The sequence below is a fragment of the Cryptotermes secundus genome, unplaced genomic scaffold, assembly GCF_002891405.2.
Source record: "Cryptotermes secundus unplaced genomic scaffold, Csec_1.0 scaffold369, whole genome shotgun sequence".
Taxonomy (NCBI): Eukaryota; Metazoa; Arthropoda; class Insecta; order Blattodea; family Kalotermitidae; genus Cryptotermes; species Cryptotermes secundus.
In genome coordinates, this window is record NW_019725844.1 from 1,328,182 (window position 1) to 1,338,186 (window position 10,005).

Here is a 10,005-nt window from a genome sequence, read left to right on the forward strand (position 1 = left end):
ACACACACACACACACACACGCACAGTGTAATTTGACACTGACATTGAATATGAGTAATGAATTTGGGAAGGACGCAGTAGGAAGAGGTATTTGTCAGGGGCGTACCGGAAAATCTGGGGCCCCTACGGATGTCTTTAACTGAATTGTTCGTAATTGCCGATGCATTTATGAAGAATATATCAACAGACTATTGATATGTTGAAACGTCTAATATTGTAAATTCCTTCCAGCCGCACTATAGCCCTGGGGTCGACTCAGCGTCTAATAGAAATGAGTACTAGAAATCTTCCTGAGGGGCAAAGGGCGGCCGGCTCGTAAGGCTGACAACCTTACCACCATCTGTGAGTCGATTGTCTAGAAAATATAGGAGCCTCGACGTCTCACAACCCTATGGGCCCTCACGGCTTGTTACAGGGATAGTTTTACTTTTTTTTTTTTTTCTACATGACTATGGGAATGGAATTTTTGTTTAGATGGATTTGTACAGCTCTTCTACTGTTGTCAGGATAGGAGGTGACGATGGGTTGCCTGTGTAGCCAGGAAGGGGGGCAGAAGGTGCATATAAAATGTTGGCGATGTCAGCTACTTGGAAGAGTGAAAAGTAGATTGGGGAGAAATACTAAACTGGCTTTTAGAGACAGGTGTGGGATGCTTTGAAATAATTCAAGGCAGAGTACGGTTGGAACTTCTGTTTTAGCGGCTTCGAATCTGAAGTTCTGCACATATTATCAAAATGTTGGTTATGGCGACCTCAAATACAGATTTTTCCCGTTCGCAGTGAAAAGTTTGAAGTGACTTCGCTATGTCTGACCGTCCGCCGGCATGTGGACATTTCAGAATCACTGAATGGATCTCCATGAGATTTGGAGTTTGGGAAGTTATAGCGCAGTCGGTATAGCAAGGGGCTACAGGCTGGACGGCTGGCGTTCGACTCCCAGCATTTGTAAGAGGTTTTTCTGTTCTCCATACTGTCCAGACCGGCTCTGGGGCCCACCAACCTCCTATCCAGTGTGTACTGGGGAATCTTTCCTCTGAGGTTAATCGGCCTGGGCGTGGAGCTGTCCACTCACCTCGATCTACTGCCGAGGTTAAGAATGGTGGAGCTAGACCACCACTGCCCCACACATCTTCGTGGCGTCGTGCTTAATTAATCAAATACAGGGACAACTTTGCCTTTACCGTACGAAAATTTGTGAACTCATTGCATTATTGATTGAAATCGGACAAAAATAACGGACGCTCTACGTGATGATCTTCATGCTTTACTGTTGCGCATTTCTAGCGCAGGTTGCTGAATATTGTAGCGAAAGATCTTTCGATCAACTGTCACAGAGAAAACTGAACACATTTTATATTCGAAGCATATTTTGTGCAATCGCTGTCGCTTTGGAGGTAATTAAAGGCGCGTCCACATTACTCGTGCTCGTCGGGAGACTCGTCTGGCTTTTACTTGTGCTCGTAAATCTTCGTCCACACTACTTCAGTTGCTCGCCAGGCTTCGGCGCGTGAGGATCCGTATATTTACTCGTAGTGTGTATAGGCCGTAGTCGTATTTTAATTTATTGGCTATAGTTTTTAAATTAAAAATTAAAAATTTGCTTGTCTCGTGACTTGTCATATCGTCCACATTACTCGCGAGCATAGCTAGTGACGAGCACGAGTAATGTGGACGCGCCATATGAGTGAGCCAGCGATCCAGAATTGTGCTGTGCATACATTTGTCAGCTTTCTTACACTGAGTGTTTCGTCTGTAGACACCCTATAGGCGAAACACTTTAAACAGTTTATTTACGTCCGCAGTTGCACTGACAGGCGTAATAGATGTTTTGCTTTAGATTATCAATTTGAATTGAAATCTTAATAGAGTTTCTCGAGGTCGAATTTAATATACCGGTACATTAAGTTGGAATGCTTGCTGTCTGGCTGTGTTTCCAGTCGACTTGCAGGTGACTTCTGAACCGCATCTCTCGCAGTCTCTCTGATTAATTAAATTAAATTCTGTGGTCAACCAACCGGGCAGTGGAATAATATCCCAAGTTTATACATGGATTCTGAAGGGATGGTTGCGATGGTAGCATATTTTACATTCTCTCTTGTCAGCTGTTGGTTCTCTCATTCTGTAATTAAGTACATTATCTTGCAGTGGAGTGATTTTCATCCTGCTTAGTGTTCTGGAATTACTCGTAGCAGTGTCTGTGGTTGCTTCGTACGTTCATATCGCACTGTACATGTAAAGTTTATAGATTGCCTCCTGTTGTGTATATAATGTGTTATGGTTATATCCGTAAACACAACAATAAAGTAGAATATCTTCGGGTGAAGGCAAACACAGATGTTGATATGTGTCTTACTTATTTATAAGCTTTTCTTTAATGCTATTGTGGTGGGATTAAGTCCCTTGTACTGCGGCCACTTCTAGCCTATTGTACCAGCCCCAGATGATAGGTGAGGGTGATTGTGGAGCAATTGGTGGACAGAAGATTGGCAGGGGAAACCGAAGTACTTGGAGAAAACCTGCTCCAGCGCCACTTCTTCCACCACAAATCCCACTTGACCAGACGCGGAATCGAACCCGAGCCGCCGCGGTAGGAAGCCAGCGACTAATCGCTTGAGCTATGGCGCGGCCTATTTATAAGCTTAATATTGCTTATATTAAATAAATAAGACACATCAACATCTGTGTTTGTCTTCGTTCAAAGATATTCCGCTGTATTTTTGTGTTAATGATATTGTCACGTGTAAGAGGTTTGCGTGACTGACAATAATGGGTTCTAGATTTTATGATTTGATTTATTGGCTCTTCTTTACAATTACAGTCAATTATAACAGCTCACACTTTGAACTCCTTATGAACGACGTCTGTCTGACGAACTCCGACTGATCTCTACTAATATCTCTCTCCTCTGAATCTCTGGAATTCACGAATGAACTCCCTTTTGTAACTGCCAAGCGTCCGGAATAGAAGTCACCGTGTGGAATAGTTAATTCCTTTCGTTGTCACGGGAATCTATGTTTAGCGGCCTGCTACCTAGCAACTACTCGTTCATTGCTATTTGCTGCAGCGGGAACGCGGCTACCGAGCCGTTGCTCGGCAATGGACGTCTGCTCCGGCTCCACCATTCCGGATATCAGCCGTCATGTCACAGTATTACTGTACATGCAAATACAGTAACTGGTTACATTTTGGAATTTGACGTAAAATTGCTGTACCACCTGCAGCTCTTATTTAGCAGTGGATAAGCTGAGGATGCGCTTCTGCACGACAGGAGAGTAACTGGCCAAATTTTGAATTACTATCCCAGCATTCGTGTGGAGGAAATGAGACAAAGCCCCTAATTTGAAATGCGAATTAAACAGGCTTGCTGCTTGTATTGAATAAACGAATTAGGGATAAATTGTATCCTCTTTATAATTTCTAAATACTGTAAACAACTGCCTAAACGTTTATAATATGCATTTGTGGAAATCTTTAGTTGAAAGTAAACTAAACTAATTTAAATAACCAACGATACATTCGGTGGTGATGTCTAGTATAAAACACGCAACAGAATTCAACTTGCTACAGTATAATGCACGTCACATCTTGAGAACGTATTTTGAAGCGAGAGAGTGTACATTGTATTGGAACAAATCCGGTACATTGCGATGGTGCCTGTTGTGAAGATGACGCCTAACGGCGTCGAGGAGACATTGTTAGTGTGTTAATTATGGCGCGCTCTGTAATTGAGATAGGGCGTTCCCATAACTAGCCATTCTCTACTGCATGTCAGAGGTAGTGTTCCATTTACGTGCCACAGGAGTAATTTCTCTTCTCCATCTGAATTCTCTTGCGATTTAACTTTCTCTAGAGAGGTTAAAGTGGCTGTGGCAGTCTACGTCAGTATGTTGCGGGGAGCCGTTGGTAAGCGTGACATCAGCAAATACTCGAGGAGTGTTTGGCTGGCGAAAATAGGAAACCTATGTAGGCTATTTGTCATGGATGACACACACTTTCCTTCGGACGCCATTAGGTCAGGCTAGCAAGAACTGGGAAATCGAGAATATTAATTAATTTCTGTCTATAATTTCTTCCTGCCTACGTTAAATTTTATCACCTTACTTATACAGTGAACATGTCATATATCACGTCAAGCCAAGCAAACCTGTAACGCCAAGTTCCCTTCACGGTTGTGCTCGCTAGAAAACGCTGTAGTGTCAGGTCTACATTAAAGACAGCGCCGTATAGAAAACTCGCTGTACAAATACATGAAAGCATCTATTTTCTAAGTTAAATGTAACATGGTAAAAGTTGATGCCGCCGGTCACGGTAGCCGAGCGGTCTAAGGCATGCACTGTCTTCACTCGCTCGGAAGCCGGGATCGTGGGTTCGAATCCCACTCAGGGCATGGATGTTTGTGTGCGTTTTTCTGTGTTTGTCTACAGTTAGAGGCCTTGCGACGAGCTGATCCCTCGCCCAAGGAGTCCTACCGTATGTGTAAGATCTAGGAAAACCGAAGTGAACGGAGTTCATGGAGGTAGGCGTAAGCCCACTGGGGCTGTAGTGCCAAGGAAAAGAAAAAAGAAAAAGTTGATGCCAAAACTTCAACGATAAAATTTGAAGTATCTGAAGGCATGTGATTTCTAATCTTAGGTTAATTGGTCTGAAAGAATATGGATACAATATCCGAGAGATGAGTTTATCAGTGTATGGAAAAATTAAGATATAGAGCAAAAGACTGAGAATGCGCGTTACGAGAAAGTAGAAGCTTTGGTAAAGATGCGAGAATGGAAGTACGTCAGAGCCTGTATAATGCAGTGCCTGGAAGGGAGGTATGGGTACCGAGAGGAGTGATGTTGAGAGATATAAATATAAGTGAAGATATTCACATATAGTGAGGAGGTGGAGGGGAGAATGGAATTGAAGAGGTTAGAGTTATCAACGACATTTGGGAAGCCCGCGAATAAGATGGAAGAATCAGTTTTAGCCTCGAAACGGGTCATAATGGCGTAAATCCTGTTTGCAGGAACAAGAAGAAAAAGAAAAAAAAGACAGCTGACCCTTTTTTCATTGTCATAATCAGCGACGTTCCAGGAGGTACATAGAGCTCGGGAATTTATATGGATTATTGAAATGCCGCATGACGTTCATGGCCGAAAGGGCATGTTAAATATTATAGAATGTTTTGACAACACTCTCCACTGTGACTTAAATGTTTATTTATATGAATGCCTTTACATGTATTGGTCGGTAATGACCATCTTCAAAAGGCATAACATGTTGAGGAAACTACTATTACATTGATCATAGTACAGCAAGTTGAATCGAAGTTTTATATAAAGATTTAATTAAGATAAAATGTGGTTGAGTTAAAAATTAGTATTAAAGTTCTTAATATTTAAAATCTTAAACCGCTAAAGTTCGTGTCTTCGTGTCTCTTCTATCGACGGGAGATTGGGGTGATATTGCCTTCCACAGAGGTCCAGTTTTTATACAGTTGGTTAAGAATCTGAGTTGTTGAGCTGTTTCTCCTTTCGTTTTGTGTCGTGCCTCAAAGTACCGATTGGCATACTTACCAACATTAGGATTATAAAGCGACAAGAATTGCCTTCGGCACCCATTCAAAGAAAATGACATGTTATAATATGTATATTACGTGTATGTCTCTACAGGAAACTTCATTGGTATTGCAGTAACATTACAAATTATTTTATCGTTACCGAAAAGGAATTGTCTATATGTACCTGTTGAAATGACGATGCTGCTGCTGGGCTTCTTACAACTTTGCTTGAACATAGTTAACGTAGGGTCTGAGGCTCTCACAGATGTCGTTATGAAGGGTTCTGTGGAGATAAAACGCCGTTTAGTTCAGTGGACATCAACCGACGTTTCGGAAGAACACATCGCCTCCACTGAAGAGTAAGCCAAGCAAGAAACAACGTGAAGCAGACAGCGAGCAGAAAGATGATTTCTGTGTCGAATGAGAATTCTTGAAATGCCAGTTCATTACGACATTAGGGATGTACAGCTTGGTCAGTATAGTGACTAGGGTCGAGCAGCATGCCCCGGGAATAGGGGTTCGATTCCTGGCAGAGGCACAGTTTATTCTCTTGTCCGTATCGTCCAGACCTCTTCTGGGGCCGGCCGAGTCTTCCATCCACTGGGTTCCTGGGGCCCTTTTCTCCGGGGAGTGAAGCGCGGCCGAGAAGTGAGACTGTCCCGCTTACCCCTATCTAATGTCGAGGTTAAGAATGTATGGAGCTGTACTTCCGTTCCCGGAAGTGCTCACTCCAGTGCAGAGACAGTGTTGCCTTTCCGCACCTCTTATCAAATATCACCGATAAGCCAGTGCCGCAACATATGCATCCACTTATTAAATCGTGTTACAGAAATACCTTCCGATTACAGTGGCCCGGTCTAAGGCACGAAATGTCTTAGCTCGCTCAAATACAGGGATCGTGAGTTCGAATCCCACTCGAGGCATGAAGTCTGTCGGCATTTATTCTTTGTTATACTGTGTAGGTAGTGGTCGATAAAAATACCTCAGCGGCCTACTGGGGTCTGTCCTAATACTGTGTTTCTTTCTGTCTTCGTCTTTATTGGATATCAAACGACGGACGGGACACTGAATGCAATTGATGGCCAGGACGGGCAGCTTTCAGCCGGATGTTAGTTCTGCAGTTTCGTTAAAAACAATTTAACGTCTTGCTTCAAATGTAGATTTTGTACCGGTTGGTTCGTAGGTTATTTAACGGCGAGAGATTTCTTATGTTGATGAATGGGCCGTTTAACGATAATGTATTAACTGAATAGGCTGTAAGAAATGGGAGGGTGATAGTGTATACAGAATTATACAGAATGGCAATTTTACTTCAGATGCAAAGGGTCGGCTGTCAGACGGAGACGCGGAGATTATGAGAATAGGAAACGCAGTCCGGGGCAGTATAGGTTGTCAAAATGAGAACTCATTTGAGCTGCTTCAAAATAAAGTTAAACGGCAGAGTTCCGTGACCACGGCAATGCCTTCATTGTGTTATACCGAGAGAGCTGGCTCAAGAGATAACATGGTAACAAATACGGGAACCAGGCTCTGTTGTCTGAGAATAACCCTGAATAATGTATTTTTTTATTTATGTAACATCACTTTCTGTACGCGGGATTATATAGCGTTAAATGTTGTGATAATTAATCGGTAATGAATTGGAACGAATGTGAGAGGAAGTTGTGTCCTATAATAAGGGGGCCAAGTAAAATTACTTCTAACTTCTCAGAGTAGCCGGTCTTATGACCGACGTTTGAACCCGGGTCTTCCCGAATATGAAGCAGGAGTGTTGCTCACTTGATGGCACCTCTCGGTTGCGGCAGAGTTATGTATTTTATTACTAATCTTTTGTTTTGGGTATTATAGTGGAAGCCTCCCACCAGTTGGTACCTAGGGAGTAAATGGCAAGCCCGGCTACAGGACTGCTACATTTTGAGCCTCAAGACAGATTTTGTTTGCCGGCGTTTCCTCCGTCACGTACATAATGGCTTAACCCGCCGTGATTTGGTCCTCAGCCATTCGTCAGTCCAGGCAGATTGTACGGGATACGCTAGAATCCCCTAATGTTATTTAAACTTTGTCTTATAATGCCCCTAAAACCGAATCCTACCTATTGACCTCTTCCACTCACCTGCTTACCAGTTCAACCACGATAATTCTGCTATATTTTCAGGCCTCTAGATGGATATAGCGTGGTTAAGTGTACCAAGGTTGTGTCAGTACCCATGAAAGGATAGCGAGATACGTATATAATACTGTGAAGAGCCTTGAAGAGTATGACTGCTGATGATGCTGATACTCCTGCTGCTGCTACTACTACTACTACTACTACTACTACTACTATACATGAAATGCCTTGTTTTGTTATTGTTTCTTCTTACTCGTGCAAACTTTGTATAATTTGGCTCTCGGCTACTAAGTTTTCACGTAAATAAAAAAAACTCCATGATTTTAGTCCGCAAGCGAACTATACCGACCGAGCGACCGCCGCTTGTCGGCGAAGTTAGTGCCAACTTTTGCGGATAGAGGGTGTCGCGTGGTCAGCGCAACGAATCCCCACGGCCGTTAATTTCGGTTTTCTAGACCGGAGCTGCTGTTTCCTTGAAATAGCTCCTCAATTATCATCACGAGGCTGAAATAAATAAATAATTGAATTATTATTATTGCTGTACGCTTTTTGAGGTGTTTAGAATAAGCGAGATGATTGATGTAGCGGTACGCTCTAAAGATCACAGCCTTTACGAGTATTGTACCAACGAGAAGTTTTCAGCCAAAGGAAGAGGCTGTTGTAATGAAGAAACAACCAGAAGAGGGCTGTTCTTTGTCATTCGATTATGAAGTTCGTCAGAAAATGATCTAAACTTTCCTGCTCCTTATTACATTTCCATCCTGCAGCGCTGAACTCACTTTAATCAACACCAAGGAGGTGCTCGGTGCTTTGATTGTGTTAAACTCGGCTCTTGCCACACAGTAGGCTGCAGGGGCTTGTCAGTGCGACTCGTGTCATAGGACAGCGTAGGTTTGGAAGCGCTTTTTAGCCAACTTTCCTCTGTTGAGAAACAAAAATGATATATTGAGATCTTCCCGGTGCCTGTGTGTTCGAGTGGCTGTATGTTCCCAAATTCAACTTTGAACCAGCAGAGAGATATTTACGAATTTTGGTATGAATGTATTTATCGTATTCGACGCCAACCTGCCATATTCCCTACAGACAATAATAACATGGTGAAGTCGCGAACTTGTAGATAGGAGAGGCATTAGCGATGCCTAATGCAGGGTCCTGAATATATACATTTTGTGAGGGAGAATTTTTATGGGATGTGATACGAGCATGACGGTCATACGAATGTTTTCTTTAGCTTTCGGTTTGATGCAACTACAGTGAAATTTCATGCTGAAATAGACCACAAACATAGCATTACATTATAATGTTGTATTTTAGCGTCCTGTTGCACTGATTCGCGTCCATGAGGTGTATGTATTGACACAGTATACACAAAATATAGGAAGAACGACTCCCATAGCGGAAGAATGATATAATACGCGAGTTTGAAATACGACGTATAAGATGATAAATCTTAACAAATTTTATTATAGTACATGACGAATATACATTTTAAATCATTTTATAAGCGACACATGATGGCGAGCAGTGCAATAGTTTAACGTAAATAACACACCTGAGGATGGCACAGTGATGCCGAAACATGTAGTGGAGTGACAAGTGAGATTGTGTGCACTACAAGACGGTCAATACATACACATCATGGACGCATTACATTATATGTGAAATATTGTTCGTAAGTCAGTACAGTAAGTATTCGTCTAGGCCGCGCTATGGCTTAAGCGGTTAGTCGCTGGCTTCCCACCGCGGCGGCCCGGGTTCGATCCCGGGTCTGGTCAAGTGGGATTTGTGGTGGACAAAGAGGCGCTGGGGCAGGTTTTCTCCGAGTTTCGGTTTCCCCTGCCAATCTTCATTCCACCAATTGCTCCACAATCACCCTCACCTATCATCTGGGGCTGGTACAATAGGCCAAAAGTGGCCGCAGTACAAGGGACTTAGTCCCATTCCACTAGCAATAAAAAGAAAAAGTATTCGTCTAACGTTGCCTCATTGACGTTTTGTTGTTGTTGTTATGTTGATACTGCTTTCGTGCAAGGACTCCGCAAAACGTCGTGATAATTCCTTATTACGTCGTCGTTCAGACGTTACTAGTGATTCGGAATTACTACTTGAGAATCCTGAAGAAGACTGTGATGACGAATACGATGTTGTGACCCTCAGAATTTTGACGTTAAAAGGCATTCAGTCGTATACAAGAGGGACTGGATGTTATTGTAGTTTATAATTGCATTTATTTATAACCAAGGATGTATAAGTAGCTGATCACTGTGACCGCACGGTCTAAGGCAGTGTTTCCCAACCTTTTTGATGCCGCGGACCCCCTGTACCGAATGTTAATTCACCGCGGCCCCCATAAAACC